The 25,987-nt window shown below is 43.1% G+C and overlaps 1 pseudogene; it reads right to left on the bottom strand.

Annotated features, from left to right (window-relative positions):
* Positions 1-14,560: 14,560 nt before the first annotated feature.
* Positions 14,561-14,667, bottom strand: LOC144501600 (U2 spliceosomal RNA; annotated as a pseudogene).
* Positions 14,668-25,987: the final 11,320 nt, after the last annotated feature.

Genomic DNA, 25,987 nt, shown 5'->3' with positions numbered 1-25,987 from the left:
ACCAAATTCTTGACACTTCCAATAAGAAGTCAGGAATGGGGAGCCTGCAGATGGGAACACCAGCTGCCAGGCAGCCATTGAATGGCCAGTTGGTCCTTAACAGGCTGGAGGAAACATTTCTGCTACACAGGAACAAGTGGATCCACCCCAGAGAGCTAGCAACCAATCAGAGGCCAGCAGTTCTCTAAAACTTTGGGACAGAAGTGTGTAGCCCTGAATCAGGATTTTATATGTTTGGGTGTCTTATTGGGTGCCAAACTGCCAAGCACTGATGCAGGGTTGGGGATTGGTATTTGAGAGACTGATGGGGGAGGGAAACTTGGGGAATTAAAACTTGAGGAGCACCCCCTCCTCCCCATCAACGCCAGGAAGCAGAAGCCCTGCCCACCATCAACACCACATTGAAACCTTATGGGTTGGGCACTTGGCAAAGCTCTCTCCCACCACAAGTTAAATCCCAACAATGGTGGCAAGATGAGGCCCTAAATTGAAAATTAATTGCTCAGCTAGAGGGCTCAACTGTCCCACTGGCATCTGGACTGCCCACTTCCCCATTGCTGACATAATTTACGTGGGGACAGGACTGAACAATAGGCAGTGGGCAGATTGCTTGCTGGATTTAGCAAGCTCCCCCCACTTTCAAACCTATCATTGGGAAGTATTAAATCCAGCCCAATGTCTCTTTGAGCATACGGTAGTAAAATACAATTTGTTCACACTGTGTTTAAGTTAGAACATGTATACAATTTTATAATAAACGTAAGAGATGAAAAAAAGTAAGGGCATTTAAGAAAAGAGAAAAGAAGATAATTGATAAAGAGATCAGTCTTCAAAAGGATAAGACAACTGGTCCAAATGGATTACATTAGTGGATATTGAAACACGGTAGGAAAGAGATAGGTGTGACGGTTTTACATATTTTAAAAATTAATTTATGGGATGAGGGCTTCACTGACTGGGCCAGTATTTATTGCCAACCCCTAACTACCCTTGAGAAGATGGTGATGAGCTGCTTTCTTGGACCACTGCTGTCCATGTGGTGTAGGTATACTCACAGTGCTGTTGGGAGAGAGTTCTAGGATTTTAATCCAGCAACAGTCAAGGAACAGCGATATATTTCCAAGTCAGGATGGTGAGTGACTTGGAGAGGAACTTGCAGATGGTGGTGTTCCCAGGTATGTGCTGTCCTTGTCCTTCTGGATGGTAGCAGTCATGGGTTTGGAAGATGCTGTCTAAGGAGCGTTGGTGAGTTCCTACAGTGCATCTTGTGGATGATACACATTGTGTGTCAGAGGTGGAAGGAGTGAATATTTGTGGATGTGGTGCCCTGGATGGTGTTGAGCTCTTTGAGTGTTGTTGGAGCTGCACTCATCCAGGCAAATGGAGAGTATTCCATCACATTCCTGACTTGTGCCTTGTAGATGATGAACAGGCCTTTGGGGAGTCAGGAGGTGAGTTACTCAACTGCAGGATTCCTAACCTCTGATATGCTCCTGTAACCATTGTATTTATGTGGCGAATTCAGTTTCTGGTCACTAGTAATCCCCAGGATGTTGATAAATGTATTTGTTTGAAAGGAGAATGGCCTGGAACTTGTGGTCAGAGGCAAAGCAGGTAAATGCTCACCACTGGCCTTCAATCCAGCCTCACTGATGGACCTAGCATGCTCTGTGGTGAGAAATTCACCTCTATCACCGTTGTAGCATTCGCTACTGGGCATTCATTGCTTGGAGCTGGAGAGATGTCATCAGACTCTACAAGCACATTAAAGGTTTTTCCCAGGCACACAAACTGGAAACAAAAAGCAGTAAAATAAAATCACTTCAAAAAAAATTGGAACAAATTAAAGATTGGGACATATGCATTAAACAAAGGTAGAAGCTAAAATATTCTGAAAGAAAGCTTTTAAATAAAAAGCAATTATTCTAAAAATTTTGCATCAAAAAAATCTAATTAATTATTTAACAGCCCCTCATAAATATCAAATGATTCTTTTCATGGTCAGTTCTATTGTTCATCAAGTTTTATTAATAACATCACCGTTAAAATCCAGTTGTACCTGATAGAACAAGTGTTCCATTTTCAGGGAGTTCGAACAATGATGCCAGAAAGTTGAAGTTAACACTGATTTCAATAATTGCTTCTTTGAGGGTGTCCATAGCACAGTCTATGGCAGAGCCCTGAGTGACAGATTGCAACTTGAGGAATTTTGTGCTAATCAGCACATGCCTGACGTCTGGAAGTTCTGATGGGTTTCAGACAGGAGAAATTGTGAATGCCAATACTTTATTATCAATGCCAAATGCCCTCCGGGTTCCTGCCCACCGAGAACAAGTTGCGATTTTCCACTAAGGTGGGCAGGTCCACCCTCGCCAAAGTAAGGCCTTTAAATCACCACATAAAGGCCACTTAACAGCCCACTTAACAGCCCAGTTTCAATTTTAGGCTGTTGGACAGGTGACTGTTAGTGGGGGGTAGGTCAGAAAAAAACAAAGTTCGATCTCCGGTGGGAAGGGAATGGGGCGCCTCCACCAGAAAGCCCCCTCTGACTGGGGCACCATCCCTTTAAGGTCCAGAGATGTCTGGTCCTTCCTTCTGCCCTTGGCCCATCACCCACCTTTCAACCCCTACCAGACTTTCCCTACCCTCCTGCCTTGTGTCCCCTGCCACTTACCTATCCTCCGTACCTGGGACTTACTGTCAGGCAGCTGGCTCCTTGCAGAGCCCCTTCTGGCTGCTGCAGTGCTACAGCTGGCGAGACTGGAGAGCTGCTAGCCAATCTGATTGGCCAGCAGATCTCTAAGGTGGAACTCGTGCCCGAGTGAGGGCGAAAGTCCTGCCTTACACCAATGAACACTGGTTAGAGCGTAATATGCTGGAGTTGGCAGGGATATGTTCCTTGCAATCCTAAAAATTCAAGCCATTATGTTGAGCCCAGTGCAGCCAGCCAATTAGTTGGTGGGAATGTTGACCAATCAGCATGATGTGGGTGGTTCTTTGGAGTGCCTAGGGTGGGAAGTCTGGTGGGAAAGGGATTAGACCATGAACCAGAAGTCAGTCCCTACCAGCAATCTAAAGGCAGGCTGCCCTCTCACTCTCACCTCAACTCTCTGTCAACCTATGGGACCTGCACTGATCAAATATATTAAAAGCCAAATGCTCTCACCTTCAGTAACAGCCTCTGATGCCACATGCACCATGGACCTATTTGCAAGCCTTTTCATGCACCCTTTGGCTGACTAGGCATACCTGGCATAACTCACTCCCATCGTTTTTCCCCATGTACCTCCTGTAAAATGGAGTGTGCCAAGAAAAATTGCCATCTATTAGGTTTTTGATAAGTTTAATAGCTTGTGAAGGTGGACAGGCTTCCAATTCAGAGCCCGCTCAGCTTTCGTAATATTAGGGAATAGCAAGGTGACATTGGATTGCTGACCCAATGTCATCAGGTCATATTTTACATACTCCATTTTACATGGGCTATAAATCTAACAGTCGCTAATAAATCCAGTGGGAATTTCAGGAGGAACCAATTTATCTGCAGAATGGCTAGAAGTCATTACCACAAGGAGTAGTTAAGGCAACTAGCATTTATTATTTTGAGGGGAAATTAGATAAATATATGAGGGAGAAATGACTAGAAAGATATTTTGAAGAAGGAGGTGGCTCAAGTCAAGCAGGAACACTGGCATGGACTAACTTGGCCAAAAGGCCTGTTTTCTTGCAGTCAGTACAATGGAATATTTGGCAATACTATGTAACCTTTCTTTAAGAACACACATAATCTTTTGAATCCATATTCATGATTATAAGTGATTTGAATCATTGTTTTAGATTAATTTCAGCTGCTTTCAATATTTATGCATTTAAATGTTTAATTTATAATGCCTAATTTTGGTCTCCCACGCAAATTTAAATATCAAACCCTTTCACAATCTTAAAGACCCCTATTAGATCACTCCTCAATATTCTCTTTTCCAGAGAAAAGAGCCCAGCCTGTTTAATCTTTCTTGATTAAGTGTAATATTTCAGTTCTGGTATTCTTCTATGTCAATCTTTTTTGCACCTTCTCCAATGGATCTTTATCCTTTGTATATTGTGGAGACGAGAACTGTTCAAAGCATTGAGCAATGTCCCTGACTGTACTATGATGGGTTTTGCTTATGAATTTTATATTAAAGATATATGAAATAATTTGTACTTCCATTGCCTCTTTCATGAATTCAGAATGCTCTGAAGCATTTTACAATCAATGAAGGCCTTTTGAAGTGCAGTCTCTGTGGTTATATAGGAAATGTGACAGTTAATTTGTGCACATCAAGGTCTGATATACAGTAATGAGATAATACTCAAATAATCTGCTTTAATTATTTTTGTTGAGAGCTATTGGTCAGGACACTGGGGAGGCTCCCCAGCATTTTTTTTGAGTAGTGTTGTGTAATCATTTGTCTCAACATGAGAGGGCTGATTGGGCAGTTTAGTGTCTCATCAAAATGACAGCTTTTCCAACACTTAGACCTCCCTCAATACTGAACTGAAGGTTTAGCCTAGATTATGCACACAGCAGTCTCCTAATTGCTTGCTGATTATGAGCGAACACCGCACATTCCACCATCTTGGTGAAAGCTGTAATACAGTGCAGTTCCCAGGGCTGAAACAGGTGTTAGGCACTTTGCATATGAAGAACCGCATTGCTGTTTGATCCCCCCCCTGCCACATTAGTTTGCCTTTCAGTTGAAATCTGGTAACCTGGGTCTACATGAGAGCTAACACGTCCTTAATGTATCCACTGTTGGTCACAACCAACTTGGAAAGATTTTAAATATGCTTCTCTGAGTACGGAGCAGTGAGGAGATAAACAGAAGCTTTTCAAAAATTCATTCTTGGGATGTGAGTAGTGATTGCAAAGCCAGTATTTATAACCTATCCCTAATTGCCCTTTAGAAGGTGGTGGTGAGCTTCCTTCTTGAACTGTTGCAATCCATGTGATGCAGGTGCATCCACTGTGCTGTGAGGATTTTGTTTCAGGATTCTGCCTTAATGACAGTGAAGGAGCGGCAACATAGTTCCAAATCAGGATGATGTGTGCTTTGGAAGAGTGCTTGCAGGTGGTAGTGTTCCTGCGGGTCTGCTGCCTTTGGCCTTCTACACAGCAGAGGGTGCAGGTTTGGAAGGTGCTTTCGAAGGAACCTTAGTGGATTCTGCAGTTGGTTCATATTATGGTACACACTGCTGCCACTGTGCATCAATGGTGGAGGGAGTAAATATTTTAGAGAATGGGGTGCCAGTCAAACAGGCTGTTTTATCCTGGATAATGTTGAGCTTCTTGAATGCTGTTTGAGGTGCACTCATCCAGGCAAATGGCACGGTGACACAGTGGTTAGCTCTGCTGCCTCACAACACCAGGGACCCAGGCTCGATTCCCAGCTTAAGTCACTGTCTGTGTGGAGTTTGCACATTTTCCCTGTGTCTGTTTCCTCCAGGTGCTCCGGTTTCCTCCCACAATCCAAAGACGTGCTGGTTAGGTGAATTGGCCATGCTAAATTTTCCATCAGTGTACCCGAACAGACGCCGGAGTGTGGTGACTAAGGAATTTTCACAATAACTTCATTGCAAAGTTAATGTAAACTTACTTGTGACACTGATAAATAAACTTTAAACTCCTGATTGTACCTTGTGGACACGTACATTAAGGACATGTTAGCTCTCATGTAGACCCAGGTTACCAGATTTCAACTGTCAGGCAAACTAATGTGGCAGTGGGGGGATCAAACAGCAATGCGGTTCTTCATATGCAAAGTGCCTAACACCTGTTTCAGCCCTGGGAACTGCACACTGTATTACAGCTTTCACCAAGATGGTGGACAGGCTTTTTGGTGGGAGACAGGAGTTATCCACTCATCCTGCAATTCAAAGAATGAAGACACTGATTAGTCCAACAATGGCCACAGATACTCCCACCCTTATTGTTACTATCACTTCCTGATCACTACTTATCCTGCAGCCCAATGGCAGTTCTTCCCAGTTGCCATCCTCCTTGTCTTATTGCAACACCAGGAGCAGCCCATTCCTCCATCATACATTGGTGGTAGGTTGCCCATTGTTCTTTGCATCTGGCCAGCTCGAAGGAAATGAAGCCATAACTGCAATATTGTGAGTACTTTGTGCCTCATCATTCAGGGGCAGGGATCAATCCCTGAGCCCCCTGCAGGTGGGCACGGCACAATTTTTTACACCTTTTACTGTGTGTATAAAATCCTATCTGGAAATTTTTTTCACTCTTTCCTATTTTTACTTGCAAAAGTAATTCATCATTAATAACATTCACGTAGGCATGCACAGTGAAACACAAATCCATTTCCTCAGGGTATGTTTTATTTTGCTGCAGTAAGGGTATGCTATCTCCTATCATTGGCTTATGGGCAATGACAAACAACTGGAGCAATCTCCATTATTATACTTTTGGTTGTTATCTTATACATTGGGCTGTGACAATAATGCATCCATCCTGTGACAATTACTCAGCCCTACATTCACACTCACTATCTAATTCTCAAAAGACAGCGCTAACTTACGACGGAAACAATCTCCATCTGAATCATTTCACCCTCTGACCTCTAATTTCTGTTCTTTATGTAACCCCTGCTTTTACAAACATTGGATTAACCCTTTGCCTCGTAGGAAATAGATGTTTTTTTAATACATCTTGACTTTTTAGGAAGCATCGCAGCATGTATTCCATTATGTTCTTTACTCTAATGGTTCTCTTCTCGTGTTGACTACACATGAACTAATTTAAAATGGGTAAGCAGAATGTTTGTTTCTCGACTGGAGTGCTTGTTCAAGTTGTGGAGCCATAAGTCACTCAGCCTACTAACTCATATTTAGAGTGAACTTTGGTAGATTTTGGCCAAGCTATTTGATCATTGATATTTTGTATCTGGAAGAAAATATATTCGCCCTGAACTTGGGCAATCAGCAGAACACACAAAAAAAATGTACCTTGTGCACCTGTGACACAGTAGAGGTATCCAAGTGTCAGGAAGTGTGGAGAGGTTGGGTGATTGATTAACATATTTAAATTGTGCCTTTGCAGTGGAATTGGGAAACTTGACAGTGAAACGGAGGAAGAAACTATCTGTTCCCCAAAATAAGCACCACTTCATGTCAGAAAGAAGTAGACAGTTCCTCCCAGGCCCCTAAAGAAAGCCTTTGTCTCCCCAGGCTCAATCATAAGCCCTTCACTCCTTCCAGCCCCAATCTCCAGCTTGCAGCTGGTCTCACAGCTTCATGTCTCTCACTCACTCTCAATCACAGGCTTTCCCCTCTAACAGCATCTCCTGATCATATCACCCAACTAACCACCATGTTCCTGATCACAGGCCCATCTCCCCATCTCCTGATCAAAGGGCTTACCATCACCCTCTGTCTTCTGAAGTCCTGAGACAGATCTCCCCACCCCCCCACCCCCCCCCTCCACTCCCCGTCTTCTGAACTCCTGAGATAGATCTCCCCTCCCCCCACCTCCCACCACCCCCCCCCCCCTCCCTCCACTCCCCGTCTTCTGAACTCCTGAGACAGATCTCCCCACCGCCCCCCCTCCCCCCCTCCACTCCCCATCTTCTGAACTCCTGAGACAGGTCTCCTTCCACACCCACCTTCTGTACTCCTGATCACATGCCTATCCATTCCTGTCTCCCGATCACAAGTTGCCTTCTCCCAGCCTCCTAGTTACAGGTCTCCCCACACAGCACAATTACAGATCTTCCACATCCCCAACTGCAATCCTCTGTTGCTGGTGTTCAACCAACATTTGGAGCTGGCTGGTGGAAAACAGAGCTACAATCTGTTAATGCAATCCTGTCAATTAAATCAATTGCTCTTTCTATTGCCCACCATTTTCAACTTCACCCACATCTCCCAATTAACATTCGGTCTTGGTCTCTGGCTCCTCAAGGAGTTCTCAATTGGTCTTGTAGGGAAGAGATTGCTGTCTCCTTTCACAAGGTCACACTTGCCAAGGGACAGAGCTGAGGCTGGGGAATCGTATGTTGCAAATACACTTCTTCAGTTCAGATGCAAATCTAGATCTCACCTGGAGGCCATATACCAATAAAGATGAAGTATACTGACCTTCAGTAGACCACCGCTAGGCCCCACCAAGGATAAGGTTGAATCCGTGCCAAGGAAACAGCCTGCATGGTCCAAAGAAAGGAAGTATAGTTTTCAGAAAATCCTTTGTTGGCTTCCTTATACAAGGCCATGTGGAAGCTGCATAAGATTTTCTGGTTGTGCAAGGCAAGTGGATGGCAGAGATGGGACTGTACTGGTTCGGACACATGCTGACTCCATGTAAATCAAGTATCCTCCTGCTGACTCCACTAACTCCCACTATATCAGTGCTAAAGGTTACCAATATGTGTGATTCTGGCATGCATTCTGCAATAACAAAGTACAGATTTCCAGGGCTATATTCAACACCTTGACAGCAGTAATGCCTTTTAACTTGGCACAAAGCAATCCCTAAGCCCATTATGGAGCAGTTGGACATCGACCCACACTGCATTTCGCATTTTTTCCCAGCTAAGTAAAGGCATTATTTTCATATAATCAAAAAAGACAAGAAATAGGAGTCCAAATGGTACAGTTTAATTCAGTTAGATAAAAGCAAAAGACTGTAGATGCTGGAAATCTAAAATAAAAATGCTGGAAAAAACTCAACAGGTCTAGCAGCATCTGTGGAGAGAGAAACAGAGGCAATATTTCAAGTCCATTTGATTCTTCTTCCAAGCCAAAGAGAGGGAAAAATGTGATAGATTATATAATGCATAAGAGGGGGGTGGGGCATTTGGAGCAGAGTAGAAGATCGGTGATAGGTGGGAGATAGAAGAGATTGCAACAAAGATGCATAGGGCACGAGCCCGAGAAAATGTTAATGGCATTGTGAAGGGCTACAAAAGGTTCTGATTGAGCATAAAGGTAAGATAGCAGAATGTGTTAATGGGAGAATAAAGATCAGTGCTCATTGAAAGTCAAACTAAAGAATAAGTGACAGATGGCTCACTGGGGGAGGGATGGTTTTACATTGGGCCATGAAGCGATTTGGATACAAGAATGGATCAAGATGGAGGAAAAAGGTCACAATCTAAAGTTTTTGAACTCAATGTTGAGTCCAGAAGCCTAATCGGAAGATGCGCTGTTGTTGTTCCAGATTGGCATTAGGCTTCACTGGAGCATTGTAGCAGGCCAAGGACAGACGTGTGAGCATGAGAATAAGTTGGTGAGTTGAAATGGCAAGTGACAAGAAGGTTGGGGCCATGTTTGCAAAATGAGCAAAGATGTTTCACAAGGCAGTCTGCATTTAGTCTCTGCAGTGTAGTGGAGACTGCGTTGGGAGCAGTGATTACAGCAGACCAAATTGAAGGAGGTGCAAGTGAAATGTTGCTTCACTTGAAAGGAGTGTTTGGGGCTTTGAAAGGTGGGGAGGGATGAAGTAAAGGGGGAGGTGCTGCAACTTCTGCGATTGCATGGGAAGGTGCCATGGAAAGGGGATGAGGAGCTGGGGGCAATGGGGGAGTGGACCAGGGTGTCACGGAGAGAGCAGTCCCTGTGGAATGCTGGTGGGGGAGATGAAGGGAAGATTTGTTTTGTTGTGCCAAAGATGCTGCTAGACCTGCTGAGTTTTTCCAGAATTTTCTATTTTTAATTCAGTTAGAGTTGTGTTAGTCAAAGTCACGTAATTCATCTAAACACTTCCTTTGTTGCAGCGTTAATGTAAGCCTACTTGTGACACTAATAAATAAACTTTAAAACATTGTTTTCAATTTGAAGCTAAATACTGACTCTGTTCAGCTAGTCTTAAATATACAAGAATGTAGAAGTGCAAGAAACAGCGCATTTATATAGCACCCTTCATTACTTCAGGATGCTAATGTGCTTTAAATCCAATGGAAAACGTTTGAAGTGTAGACAGTTGGTGGGATTTTCCAGTCTGGCCGGCAGGCGGGGTCATCAATAGACTTTTGGCTGTTCTGCCGAATCTCCTGCGGCGGGTCCCACCAATGGGACTGGAATTCCCGGCCACTATTGTAATGTAGGAAATGTAGATACTAATTTGTGCACAGCAAGTTTCACTAACCAATTGCTTAATGGTTATCGTTACTGGTAATAACGCTTTATTCCAGATTCATTGTTTTTTGTTAAATTGAAGTCCCCACCAACTGCATTCAACTTCAATCTACTGCCTTCTGACTCACAAACAAAAGTCAGAAATAACTGATAACCACATTAGGATGTTTATCGTGCAGATTGATGCAGTTTTGTTGCTCGCTAGCAAGTTGTGGGATCAGGACTTAAAATACCATGATACTGAGTGACATCCTTAACCATAAATGAGCAAAGATGCTCACTTTGCACAAGTGAGGTTAGTGTGGTTTCCATGGAGGCAGACACTTAAACCCACTAACTTTGTGAATGATTGTCATGTCTCAGTCTGGCCTCTTGATGCTAATAGGCACATATCCATCTGCTGAAGCCTGCACTAAGTGCATCTCCTGTCCCCTGAACCATGGTGCTGAAAGGAAATTAGAAGAGTGAATGGGCAACAAATTCACACAGGAAGACGGGTCAGTGATCTTATGTTGAAGTGAAGCATTGCAGCCACTAGCTTGAAATCCTTCAGTTCCTATATAGCCTGTAACTCGGGTGAAGAGTTCAGAGAAAACTAATAGGTTCACGGATTCAAAAGCATACAAGATGGAAATAAATGAAAAGAAAAAGATTGTGAAGATTATTTGAAAGGTTAAAAGATTGATGCAGCTTTTTGAGCTGTGATCATGTAAAAATCTACACCAAATTAAGTCGAGTTTTTCTAACAGCTGGAACATAAATGGTAGAATTAACTCAGTAAGTAATTACATGAAAAAACAGATACATGGACAAAAACGGAGTAACCAAAAGATGTTTTTGAGGCATAAAACTAAATGTATATTTGTTACTTTCATTGCAGATTACAACTGCCGTGACTACTTTTTCTTTAAATAAGATTCATCTGTCTCATTTCTTTCCCCTTATGTCAAAGAATTACCTTTCTGGAATCAGAAACACAATACTCCAAGGCGAACGAAGCATTCTAATCACTGGAGAATGAAATAGTAATGGTGCCTGAGGAGTTATTGGAAAATGGTTATCAAGTGGATTCAAGAATAGATTAAGATCAGTAAATTAATAAAAAAAAGTAACCTTATTTTTGATTACAGCACGTTGGGGCACTAACTCTCAGCATGAAAATCAAGACATAGAGAACAGGGGTTTATTGGCCACGCTGTAAAGTTTTTGACCTTGCTGAACGTCTGTGGAAAGTGCTCACAGGAAAAGGGAGAAAATGCCCCTCAGATTGCAGGAGAGCAAAATCAGAAGCATCGACATTTCTAGTCCGCTATTGCCCATCCTCACTCTGATATTGTCTTTGATAATTGCACAATATACCTTTTTCAGTCATTTTGCTCTCCGATCCTGACTTCAATTGAATTTTAAGTTATCTATATTGCAGCACTATTGCTCTGTAGTATCTTAAGTGGGAGTAGCAAGTGAAAAGAGCTTCTTAAATAAAAGCTAATTACTGCCGATGCTGGAATCTGAAACAAAAACAAAAAATCCTGGAAAAATCTCAGCAGGTCTAATAGCATCTGTGGAGAGAGAATAGAGCCAAAGTTTCGAGTCTGGATGACCCAGACTCGAAATATTAGCTCTGTTCTCTCTCCACTGTTGTGTCAGACCTGCTGAGATTTTCCAGAATTTTCTGTGTTTGTAAAATAACTTCTTGTAAGTAATTATGTTACTCATGCATTTACTGCTGACTCACAAACAACTGCCTCTGACATTACCCTGATATATGCAGGGAGATGGGGAGGGTTCAGATGAAACTGAACTCTTCTGGCAATCGCCCACTAAGCAGGCAGCCAAATGGACAGCTGTTGGATGACTAGGAGGGCTGGCATTTGGAGGCTGGAAATGGGAAGAAAGGTTGGAGATTGGTGCTGCGGGCTGAGGAGGTTGATAATCAGGGTTGGGGACGGAGGCTGGAGATTGGGGTTGGGGGAGGAAGGTTGAAGATGGAGCCTGAATAAATCTAGTATTTCCTGAGGCACCCGACAATGGTGAATGCCTGCTCCTCCTTACCCGCAGGGATTGACATTTACTTCTAAGAGTTGGCTGCTTGGTTCAGCTGTTGTATCTCCCCTTATTTTCTGCTACATTTAAGCTGTGGAACTGATGACATTATCAGATCATGGCGCAGACTTTCACCACTGAGAGCCTTGGAAAACTTCCCATTTTCACACGTGGGGAATGGGGAAGAGGTACATTTCGCGCTTGCACATTTTACAGAGGCAGCCGGCCATCTAAGTCATCAGCTGTCTCCATTAAAATGGGGTTTTGGTAGCCCTGGAACATGTAACTCAAAGAGTGAAGATTTGACCTGTTAAGAGTAGATCTGAACTTTGTAGATTCATTTGGATAACCAGGATACATTTTGAAGAGGTAAGGTGCCCCTTCTGATCTGGTTTGGTGTCACCTTTGGACAAGGCAAGGTGCCTTTTGGTGGAGGTAACGTGCCCTTTGAAATTATTGAGAGTAGGCATAAGTGTACATAAAAAGGGCATAAACTCATTATTGTTAAGCTCATTAGAACAGCCAACTGACCTGCCAAAATAAACAGTCAAACTGTCAGAAGCACCTGTCAAAAGTTTCAAAAGGAAACTTTCAAAGGAAGCTGCCAAACACGTCCAAAGGGAGATGATGAGCTGTCAAGGTAATTAACACACTTACCCCTTAAATCTTTGAAAAAAAATGTCTGGTGTGTTAAAAAAAGATTGCTTGCTATTTCACTCTGGCTGTTGACACAAGCATGGGGGCTTCCATTTGTCAGCTTTGGCAAAGGGTCATCTGGACTGGAAACATCAGCTCTTTTCTCTCCTTACAGATGCTGCCAGACCTGCTGAGATTTTCCAGCATTTTCTCCTTTGGCTTCCATTGCTGGATTACTGACGCATGATTGATTTCACAACCGTCCATTATCAAAGTAAGAAGCCTGCTATTTCACAGTCTGATTGGCAGCTACAAGTGGTTATAGTCTCTGTAATGTGGGGCTATGACTCCAAGCACTTGTCACAAGGGATTGTTTGTTGTTACAAGACTTTATTTAATTGGAGGAATGCAAATATAGTAAATTAGTTTTTATGAATGAGAATTGTTTTTTTCAATATAGTGAAGTTTACAATAGACACTTAGAATTTTATTTTATAGAGCTGTATTTGATCTCTTATTTTATAGGTCCTGAGGTTGAGCCACGCTGAATACTGGATGAGTTGGCATGGTAGGTATTGGGGGTTCATAACTTGTCATGGGTTAATGAGGCAAAAAAGGTGTTTTGGAGGCATACACTGGCATGGGGATAGTAGGGGCTGTGGGGTGTGTGGGTGGGTGGGGGCATAGCTTGACATGGGGAGCATGAGGAGCCATAGGGGTTCTTAGGTGGGGATTACTTGGCATGGGGAAACAAGGGGCTATGTGGGATCAGTGGGGTGGCATGAGGTGGAATGGGGTGGAATGGATGGTGCATGGAAAGCCTGTGGGGGAATGAGGGGTGAAGAGACATTTGATTTTTTTTCCAGATTTTGGTCACAGTGCTGTAGCTCCAAGGCAGATGTTCCACCCAGCCAGCATCTGCATCTGGCATTATCCTTAGTTTCACCACCCTCCCATCATCCCGGGATCAGAAATAGGATGCCTGGGCAGCCATTTTTAAAGATCGGGTTCACGGGAATTCTCCCAGTCTCTGCGCACCCAACCTGAGAGCCAAAATCTAAGCCTATGACTAAGTTCTGTTTTTCTACATTCTAAATTCTTCATGTTAAAATTTAAAGGCACATGACTGCCTTGGGGCCGCACGGTGGCACAGTGGTCAGCACTGCTGCCTTACAGCGGTCAGCACTGCTGCCTCACAGCGCCAGAGACCCAGGTTCAATTCCTGGCTTGGGTCACTATCTGTGTGGGGTTTGCACATTCTCCCTGTGGGTTTTCTCCAGGTGCTCTGGTTTCCTCCCACAGTCCAAAGATGTGCAGGTTAGGTGGATTGGTCATGATAAATTGCCCCTTAGCGTTAGGGGGACGAGCAGAGTAAATGTATAGTGTTATGGGGAGAGGCCCGGGTGAGATTGTGGTTGGTGCAGATTTGATGGGCTGAATGGCCTCCTTCTGCACTGTAGGATTTTATGATTCTATGAAAGGGATCATTTAAAGTGAATCCTGATATTTTAACCCTTAACACCCCAACCTCACCTGCTGGAAGTGGGATTTGGGGAGGGGTGGTTAATATTTTTTTTGCATCTTTTGGTACTTTATTCCCAATCAAAAATCCAATTTGGTCCAATCAGAGTCCCCACATGAGAGACAAAACAATTCCAAGCTGACAAGGCAGAACGTATACCCCATCTTGGGCTCGATCAAACAAAATCCAATCTGACAGGATGAGACATTTCACCCCATCCTAATTTTGGTCTGAGCTTCATTTTAGCCAAATGGCTTTAAAGAAATTGCTTCAGATGAAGCCTCATTGGCCAAGACTAAATATTACACTTGATCTTAGCCAAAAGGCCGAGAAGTGATCGGGGGGGCGGGGTGGGGGGGGGGGGGGGGGGCAGTGGGGGGGCGGTGGTGTTTAACATTGAGGCCATTAAATCATTTTGAGGCTACTTAGTTCACAGTGATGATAGAAGAATCAAATCTAAATAATTTTATATTTTCCCCTAGAATAATTCTGCATCCAAGATTTACTGCATCCATCAAGCATAAAGCACAGAAAACATCTCTGCCCACAAGATACTGCTAAGTCTTTTTTTTCTGGTAGTTGTTTTAAAGAATTATGGGAGCCTACGCACCATCCATTTATAGCAAAAGCAGATAGAAAGTTGCATGTTTTGAAAAATATAATTCAAAAAGTGTGTCCCTGCAGGTGAGGCAATTCCCACAGTGACCACTGTGACTAAAATCATAGAATTCAAAATCATTTCATTATTTTAGTTTTCACCCATATTTTTCCTCCTGTAAAAAAAACACATAACATTACAGCCAGGTTTGTGCTGATGGTTTCCTTATGAATTGCTCTGCTGCCAGCTTCCCATGTCCCTTCATATTCCTCTTTATTAAGTCACTATCTAATTACCTTATAATAAGGTTTCTGGCCTCTGCTTTAACAATTGTTTGTGACAGAGAATCCCACACTCTAGCCATTCACTGGGTAAAGGCATTTTTGTAATCGAAATATTATCAGTCCTGAAAACAAAACCAAATTCCAGATTTTGGACGAATACTCTGTTGAAGTCACTGTGGAGAAGGACCCAAGACTCTGGCCTTTTGAGGAGTTTAATATTACCTTTCTGAACTGTGTAGCCTGTTTGCTGTTTAACATTCAACTGGCAGGTTGCACAGAAGTAAGTTCCGTCCAGGTTGGACCACTGACCCTCTCTAACCTGACTCTATTAGAAGATTTTGTAAGATTACCTACAGAACCAATGCAATCACTGCAATGCCTACTTCATCTTACGGTATCAACCTCACATGAAAAAGCAAATCTTAAAACATCAGTCTCCAGCTAGCCAACCATTGATTGCCGATGTGAAAGTTTTCCTCACTGGATTCCAGAACTCACGTGAACCAATATTTATCTTCTTTGCGATCCTTGTAGTATAAAACCTCCTTTTCTCTGTACCTTCCTTTACGTGTGAATGTGGAGTGGGATGTTGCTAACACTCCTTTTTGCGGGCTATGCAGGTGTACAATAAACTAACCTTCTGAGTTAATCTTAATTTGTGTTTGCTGTGGGGTTATTAGCAAAATTGATGAATTGGGATATATAGATACCACAACTTATTCATTAAAAAAATCCAAAACACATTATGTATACAGAAGATGGTAAGAGGAAAACTCGCTGTTGAACTGATCCCCTCCTGCCCACAACACTTAGTTTAAAACATTTTTGTACACACAGCTGATGACAGAATCTACCAGGGAGAGCATGCAGTTGGATGTTGTGTTCTTCCAGACATTTTAAAGTAATAGAACAGGAGCATCAGAATCAGGCACTTCTTCCATCAGTTGAAATTGCCTAATTCTGTTGTATTGGATTCAGAATATGGTCTGTTTTCTGACTGAGTTGTGTGTACTGGCAGCTTTTTCCCTCACTGTGCTCAGTGTGAAAATGAACAGTAAGCTCTTGTTTGTGAGACTTACCCTGAGAATCAATAGGGTTTGTACTGTTATTCCTGCCTTATCAAAAAACCTAATTTTAGATCTTTGAAAGTTTTTTTCCCCCCAGTTTTTCTTAAGCTCCTCTTACTTAATGAATTATACTTCCAAATTGGTTTCTTTTTTCAGGCTTTTGGTCAAATGTAAATGGCAATCTTATCTTAATTAACAGGTCCACTTTTTCTTCATGTTGTTTCTTGTGTCACATCTTCCACGGTGTTAATGGTGATTTCTAGTTCAATCAAAGCTGAATGCATTTAATGTGTGTTGTGGATGACAGTATATTGTGTGTTGGCATTTAATAGACTCTAGCCAGTCATGTTCAGTGTTAAACACCAATATACAATATATTATGAATTGAACCGTGGAATCTTATTGATATAATTGATGATTTTCCTTTCCCATTCCCTTTCCAACATGACACATTCCATCAACTCTTCAATAGAGAAGCAGGAGGTTTCAGGTTAGACCCTTGAAATTATGTTCTATGAAGGGGAAGTCTAAAGAACTCAATGCTGTCTTATGATTGCTTTGACAATTAGGCAGCAAAAAAATGTAACTCAAAAGAACTGACACAACATCCAGTGATCATTTTAAGTGCAATAACTCAGGTAAAGCAAACTCAGTAACAATAACCACTGCAGAACTTCTCCATTATTATGTTTGTGCCTGTGATTTTCCGACTTAAATTTATCATTTCAAATGTAGCATACCAAGCCATTACCAAGTAGAGGCCAAACAATTTTACACAGGCAGAAAACATCTATATAAATGAAATTATAGATGTCATTGGGAGACAATAATGTTGCAATGGGCAGATGACTAGACCTAGATTGAAGGCCCTGGTTCCTACAGTCCAGCTCATCTGTACAAGACCACAAATGAAATGGATGTGGACTGCAAATGACCAGGCTGGATTTACAGCACAGTGGCACAGTGGTTAGCACTGCTAGGGACCCGGGTTCAACTCCCGGCTTGGGTCACTGTCTGTGTGACATTTGCACGTTCTCCCCGTGACTGCGTGGGTTTCCTCCAGGTGCTCCGGTCTTTAAATGTTGAAACTACAGAGTAATATAAATCACCTCACTGCAAAATCTTTTAACAATTCAAAACTTTGGGTGGCATTTTCCTGTCCCGCCCGCCACAGGAATCATAGCGGGCAGGACACGGACCATGCAAAGGTCCGTTGACCTTGGGTGGGATTTTCCAGTCTTGGGGCAAGTGCAGCCAGAAAATCCGGCCCGCCAGCTGTGCTCTCTCCCCACAGGTGCTGTCAGACCTGCTGAGATTTTCCAGCATTTTCTGTTTTTGTGACGAATACCCTTCTGATTTAAATTCTGGATCTTGACACCAAACGAAAACTTGTCAAATTTACCGAGAAGCTAAAATTCTGCAGAGGCAGAGAATGTAATTAAATATTTGCAGGAACCATTTTGTGTCCTTGATTCATCTTTTAATGATGTTTCATTTACATTGGACTGTAATGTAGTGGGGGTGCGGGGTGGGGGGGGGGGGGGGGGGGTGCAAATTACCTCCACAGTAACTGAATAAGCCATCAGTATTGCTAGCGTCAAGACATTATGCATAGCAGCATCACTCCTTGAAGCATTTCAATAACAATACATTGTAATTATTACATATTTGTGAAGAATTGTGTAAAATGTTACAGGAAATAGTTACATTCTTGTCAGCCCTTGGAATCCTTTATTAAATATACCATGTTGCTCATATTAATACCTTGGAATTCTGAGCTCTGTAATAAATAATAAGCTTATGACTTTGTTGGTGATGTAACGTCTTTCACTGGTTGAATCTATCACTAATTTGGCAAAAAAACAGTCAAATCTTTAAATGTTGAAACTCCAGAGAAATATTATTCACCTCACTGTAGAATCTTTTAATGATTATACTTCTCTGGAAATTATGGTTGAATAAAGATATTGAGCTACACAAATATTAGATCCCTCCGCTATTCCCATTGTCATAACTGTCTCCGGTGTGAAAAACAAGAACAAACAAGCAAATCTTTTTTTTTGATTTTGATGAATATTGCCAGTTGAGAGACCAAGCATTTCATTTCTAATCAAAGAATTTCTGTAAATGAGGAGCTAATGGCGTAAAGAAAGGAAACTGAAAGGCTCTTGTTGTATTTGATAAGCAGAGCTGTATTGGATGCAGTGGAAATGTAAGGCAGTGCAGAGAATGGTGCAGACTGCTGGGGAAATTAAATAACATGCCCTTTGTTGCTTTTGAAACCAAAAATCTTCACAATCTTTGATGACGTGAACAGATTAACACTTTCCTTTTTTTCAGTCTCAATAAGAGAAACAGCACAGCCTGTATGTGGCAAATGAATTGGTGTTTTGTTCAAAAGGGCTTTGTGTTTTGGTCAGCTCCTAGAGGCAGTAATCTTCCTATTCTTGGAAAGAAACTTTATTCGAATATTTCAGATAAAATGTTCATTGTCGGAATGACCAGCTTGACTACTTAATTTCTTATAAAGAAAAGAAGCACCCTGACACTCGCAGGCAATAAAACAAGCAAGTCATTGAACATTACTCTTAATCATAGAGTGGCAGGCCCTGAGGCTTTAAATTATCATCAAACATAAAGGAGAATGTTTTTTTTTAATGCTTTACTAAAAAGCCAATCTACACACTGGAAACTGGCCTTTGGAAAGACTCATCTCATTCTCTACTAAATGACTTCCCATAGATTCTGCACAATCTTTTGGCATCTATTCTACTGTGACACACATAGGCCCAAAATGTCTGATTACAGTCAGGACCCCAGTGTCCACTCTGGCCTGACTAAAACCTACCCACTTTACTGCATTCAATGAAAAGGCCCTGACATCCGATGGATGATCCTGCAGAACTCCATCAGTGTAGGAAAAGCCTCAGAGAGCAGTGAAGAGAATTTGTGCAGAAGCTGTACCCACTTTTTACTACACTAGCTGCCATATTCTATGTCACGTTTGAAGGTCCCCAAGTTTCTCAATGTGTTTGTGAATGAGTATATAAGTGAATGTGTGAGTGAAGATGTAAATGAATGGGTGAGTGTGTAGGTGGATAAGGGGGTAAGGTGGCAGCTGGGTAGCTGACAGGTTGGTAGGTGGGTAGGGTGTCAGGCGATAGCTGTGCAGAATTGCCACTGGCTAGGATGATAGATGGATAGAGTGACAGGTGGGTTGGGTGGAAGCTGGGTAGGATAATAGGTCAGTAGGATGGCAGGTGGCTAGGGTGGCAGGTGGATAGGTGGCTGGGGTAGGGTGGATGCTGGGTTGGGTGGTAGTTGGGTAGGGTGGTAGGTGATGGGATGGGTGAGTAGGTAAGTGAGTTGGGGCCAGTCAGGTTTATCGAGGGGGGGCGGTTACAGGGAATACGGTGATGAGGGCTAGCTAGGATGGCAGGTGGATAGGTGGCAGGTGGATAGGGTGGATGTCGGGTTGGGTGGTAGTTGGGTAGGGTGGTAGGTGATGGGATGGATGAGTAGGTAAGTGAGTTGGGGCTAGTCAGGTTTATTGGGGGAGGGGTGATTACAGGGAATACGGTGCTGAGGGCTAGCTACATAGGTCTGGGAGGAGTTGGGAGCTCAGGAGTGAGTCAAGGGTTGAGTTCATGGAGTTTGGACAGGCAGTAGGTGGATCAGGGAGTTAATCAGGAGAGTTGAGGCTGAAGTTGGGGTGCCTGTTGTATAGTCATTCAGGAGTTAGACTAGGATTTTTCTGTCTGGCATTTTCCTGGATAACTATTCAGGTAAATAACTCAGAATTATCCAAACTTTTCAGGTGGAATTCTCCATTTTTGAGACTAAGTGTGGTGGCGGGTAGTTCCAATAATGCCTTTCCACTGACCAGAAAGGCAGGATCCCACACCAGATTCTGCACTTGTAACTTTATTAATTATGCACAGGTGAGTTTCCCTCCGAGTCTCCTGGTGGGCCAGCAGCTGATTCGTCCGCCCACCCTTAGCTGACAGATTTGCAGGCCCCAGGCACCATATTTAAACACCAGTCCAGCACACTCATATCACTCTCTCCAGCCCACCTGTCTTCACCAGACTGTGTAGGAAGTCAGCAACCCAGAAGCAAAAGGATCGCAGCCTGAGGAATAAGGCTGTTCCTCCATTCAAGCACGTTCCTCTAGAGCCCATCATCATCTGCAAAGCACACAGGCCCAATAGGACGCCTACCCACTGCACCTGGACTCTTGCTGCATCCGTTTCCAGTAAACAATGTGCTACCCCTCTGACCCCCTTGTTTGTGAGCTTTTCATCACCCTTATCGGGGTCCAGTTTGCCTGCCCAGTCTTCCCTTTGCCTTCCATTGTTCACCTTCTTCATCCATCTCCTTGCCCCTCTGTCTGCTATTGTGAGCGCTTGTCCTTCGCCTTCCCCCTCCTTCCACATTGCCCCCATTGTCTTTGTCAGGCCATCTCGGCCTCACCTCACCCTCTACCCCGAGTCGAACTTCAAACCTTTTTTTGCGGGAGCTGCATGAGTCCTGCAGCACAGTGTTTCCCATTTAGACACTGGTGTGTGGCACAACGGGAAAGAAGACCCCTGTACTCCCAACCCCAGGTGGTGTATTGAACTGACTCGTTTACACAGGAGGGTCCATGTGTTCAGCAGCATGGTGCAGTCTATGAAGACCAACTCAGCATGGAGATGAAGATGGAGGTGAGGAACCTGTCGGCCCCAGCAAAGTGGTGTACAGTTCAACAGGAGCGGCGCAGCGCTATGGCAGAAAGGCTTTGTTGACTTCAGCTCAAAGTCTCTTGTGAAATACCTTGTGTACGCCACTGATGTAATTTAAGCTGGCATAACACAAGACTGGAAGACCTGACAGGACACCGGCAGGCATGGGATGGGATGCAAATAAATGCCCATGGCATTCACGTCATCAGCCAGCGAGTAGACTGACCTGCCATTAACCTGCATTTGGGAGAATTGCAACATGCTTTAACGCCAGTTGGTTTGTGACTTTTTGGCTCCCACTGGATTCTCCGCTCCTGCCTGCCACCTAACCTGCAGTAGGCAGGATGGCAGAATTCTGCCCAACTCTAACTCAGAGTTGGAGACTTTTCAGAGCGTTCCAGAGAGCAGGGAAATCGGCCGTTGGAAGTTTAAACTTTCCCACGGTGTCATTGGGGGAAATTTGCTCATCCCGCCCACCATGAGAATCATAGCAGGCTGGGGGGAGTGGGGGGTTGGGGAGTGGGGGTGTGTGGTCTATGCAAAGGTCTGTTGACCTCAGGTGGGATTTTCTGGTTTTGGGGTGAGCACAGCCGGAAAATCCCTCTCATTGTGTCAGGACTTTCACAGGGTTCACATCTTGCAGAATATATCTAGCCTCCAATGATCCAGAGAGGGAGGATTTGAACAAATATTTTGTCACACAATGGGTCAAGCATTTTCTAGATTGGATGAGAAAGTTGCCAAATTGGAGAATGCCATAAACACTAGAGTTATAAGTACTATTTTAACATGGTTAATAATCAAATAGAGTTGTAGATCAACACTTTATTGGATTGTATTAATTATTGCTTTTATCTGCTGCTTTTAATGTCTGCACAAATATGTCAATCATATTAATGGAAATGTAACTAGCTGATACCTTAGAATCTTGACCAGTGAAGCACAACAGAAATGGTGTAAGAAAGGTGATGGTTTTCAGTACATGAACAAGTAGTGCAGTAAATATGTTCCATTTCATTGTCACATCTCTCAGAAATTGATCAAAAAGTACATCAAAGTAAATGAGTTTTGCACTATAGCAAAACATCTGCAAGTTTCAAGTTGGGGCAGTTCTTAGAAACAATTTATAAGATTACACAATAGAAATATATTTTTTAAATGCCTTGCAACTAAGGTTTGATTACCTTTTAAAGATTAATATTAAGGCACTGTACTCAGTAAAACTGACATTTGAAATATAATCGATCTTAGAAATCTTTCCATCTATGTAGTGGAGATTGGTATCCTGAACCCTGTGCTCTGTTTACAGATGGTCTTGACCTCTATTCTGCATCGCAAGTTCTCGACAATCACTGACCTAGGAACCAGTGATATGAAATGAAGGTTAGTGGCCATCGTAAACTAACTTTGTGGTTCAAGATCTCAATATCCACTAAAGAAAATGGGACGATCTCATAAATGGATCACATTTCAAATGTGATTTTTGTCAAATAAGATGCTGAATGATAAGCTTCACAGGTATCTAAACCTCCATCAGGAAGTTATTATTTTCATTATTACACTTATTCCTCTTTCTATGCATTCACTGTGATCTTTTCCCTGCTATTCCTTACTTTTCCAGATTGAGAACTCTTGTATGCATATACTTAGATGACAATTTTTTGAATACATTTATGTTGGTAGAGATTTTGAGTAGATAATGTATTTAAATACACCCTCTATGATATCAGATTCATCATTTAGATTTACAAGTACAAAGTCAGGAGTAAGAGCTGAAGTAGGAAATGTTATCAGAGAGTATTAAACAATTGGATACATTCCTGAGAAGAGATGGGACAGAGAAATAATGAACTGGCAGATAGTTGAAAAAGAGAGAAGGTCATTTGGCCTCATAGTCCTTTCCTATTCCCAGAAAGTCTGAAAATTCCATAATATGGACATGTTTTGAATTGGGGCCATTGGTCTTCATTAATATAATTCATTTATAGCTGGAGCGAAAACATTCTGTCAAATTGTCAGCGATATCTGAGCAATGGATAATAGAAATAAATAAATAGAACAATCACATAGACAGTGGTTGAATGAACTTTTGAGTGACTCTAAGAGAAATTAATTAATTGTTGCCATTCAGTTTTCTTTCTGAAATAATGGTTGCATAATCAGAGGTCAGAAAATCTATTTCTTATGTTGACGTGTAAAATATATTGTTACTATGATCCTACCAATTTAAAAAGAGAACTAACATTTATACAAAAGAAAAATAGTGCAACTGGAGGAAATCTGAAGCAAAGAGAGAAAATTTAGAGAGCTAATATTTCAAAGAACAAAGAAAATTACAGCGCAGGAACAGGCCCTTCGGCCCTCCAAGCCTGCACCGACTATGCTGCCTGACTGAATTAAAACCCCCTACCCTTCCGAGGATCATATCCTTCTATTCCCATCCTGTTCATGTATTTGTCAAGATGCCCCTTAAAAGTCACTATCGTATCCACTTCCACTATCTTCCCCGGCAGTGAATTCCAGGCACCCATCACCCTCTGTGTTAAAAACTTCCCTGTATGTCTCCTTTAAACCTTGCCCCGCGCACATTAAACCTATGCCCCCTAGTAATTGACTCTTCCACACTGGGAAAAAGTTTCTGACTATCCACTCTGTCCATGCCCCTCATAATCTTCCATCAGGTCACCCCTCAACCTCCATCGTTCCAGTGAGAACAAACCAAGTTTCTCCAACCTTTCCTCATAGCTAATGCCCTCCATACCAGGCAACATCCTGGTAAATCTTTTCTGTACCCTCTCCAAAGCCTCCACATCCTTCTGGTAGTGTGGCGACCAGAATTGAACATTATATTCCAAGTGCGGCCTTACTAAGATTCTATAAAGCTGCAACATGACTTACCAATTTTTAAACTCAATGCCTCGGCCGATGCCATAGCCAAGCATGCCATATGCTTTCTTGACTACCTTCTCCACCTGCGTTGCCACTTGCAGTGACCTATGTACCTGTTCACCCAGATCCCTCTGCCTATCAATACTCTTAAGGGTTCTGCTATTTATTGTGCATTTCCCATCTGTATTAGTCCTTCCAAAATGCATTACCTCACATTTGTCTGGATTAAACTCCATCTGCCATCTCTCTGCCCAAGTGTCCAACCTGTATCCTCTATATCCTGGTGTATCCTATGACGGTCCTCATCGCTATCCGAAATTCCACCAACCTTTGTGTCATCTGCAAACTTACTAATCAAACCAGTTACATTTTCCTCCAAATAATTTATATATACTACAAACAGCAAAGGTCCCAGCACTGATCCCTGAGGAACGCCACTTGTCACAGCCCTCCATTCAGAAATGAATCCTTCCACTGCTATCCTCTATCTTCTATGACCGAGTCAGTTCTGTATCCATCTTGCCAGCTCACCTCAATCCTGTGCAAATTCACCTTCGATCCTGTGCAACTTCACCTTCTGTACCAGTCTGCCATGAGGGACCTTGTCAAAGGCTTTACTGAAGTCCATGCAGACAACATCCACTGCCCCACCTTTATCAATCATCTTCATTACTTCCTCAAAAAACTCATCAAGTTAATGAGACATGACCTCCCCTTCACAAAACCATGTTGCCTCTCGCTACTACATCGCCTTATTTCCAAGTGGGAGTAAATCCTGTCTCGAAGAATCCTCTCCAATAATTTCCTGACCTCTGATATATGCTCACTGGCCTATAATTACCTGGATTATCCTTGCTACCCCTCTTAAACAAAGGAACAACATTGGCTATTCTCCAATCCTCTGGGACCTCCCCTGATGTTATACACTAGATACATCGATGACATTTTCTTCCTTTGGACTCATGGTGAACAGTCACTGAAACAACTACATGATGACATCAACAAGGTCCATCCCACCATCAGACTCATCATGGACTACTCTCCGGAATCAGTTGCATTCTTGGACACACGCATCTCCATCAAGGACGGTCACCTCAGCACTTCACTGTACTGCAAGCCCACGGATAACCTCACGATGCTCCACTTCTCCAGCTTCCACCCTAAACATGTTAAAGAAGCCATCCCCTACGGACAAGCCCTCCGTATACACAGGATTTGCTCAGATGAGGAGGATCGCAACAAACACCTCCAGACACTGAAAGATGCCCTCATAAGAACAGGATATGGCGCTCGACTCATCGATCGACAGTTCCGACGCGTCACTGCGACAAACCGCACCGACTTCCTCAGAAGACAAACACGGGACACGGCGGACAGAGTACCCTTCATCGTCCAGTACTTCCCCAGAGCGGAGAAGCTAAGACATCTTCTCCGGAGCCTTCAACATGTCATTGATGGAGACGAACATCTCGCCAAGGCCATCTCCACACCCCCACTTCTTGCCTTCAAACAACCGCACAACCTCAAACAGACCATTGTCCGCAGCAAACTACCCAGCCTTCAGAAGAGCAGTGACCACGACACCACACAACCCTGCCACAGCAACCTCTGCAAGACGTGCCGGATCATCGACACGGATGCCATCATCTCACGTGAGAACACCATCCACCAGGTACACGTATATACTATTGCAACTCAGCCAACGCTGTCTACCTGATACGCTGCAGGAAAGGATGTCCCGAGGCATGGTACATTGGGGAAACCATGCAGATGCTATGACAACGGATGAATGAACACCGCTCGACAATCACCAGGCAAGACTGTTCTCTTCCTGTTGGGGAACACTTCAGCAGTCACAGGCTTTCAGCCTCTGATCTTCGGGTAAGCGTTCTCCAAGCCAGCCTTCACGACACACGACAGTGCAGAATCGCTGAGCAGAAACTGATAGTCAAGTTCCACACACATGAGGACGGCCTCAACCGGGATCTTGGGTTCATGTCACACTATCTGGAACCCCCGCGACTTGCCTGGACTTGCAAAATCTCACTAACTGTCCTGGCTGGAGACAATACACATCTCTTTAACCTGTGCTTAAC

The sequence above is a fragment of the Mustelus asterias genome, chromosome 1 (assembly GCF_964213995.1).
Source record: "Mustelus asterias chromosome 1, sMusAst1.hap1.1, whole genome shotgun sequence".
NCBI lineage: Eukaryota > Metazoa > Chordata > Chondrichthyes > Carcharhiniformes > Triakidae > Mustelus > Mustelus asterias.
This window is presented reverse-complemented; position numbering and strand designations above follow the sequence as displayed.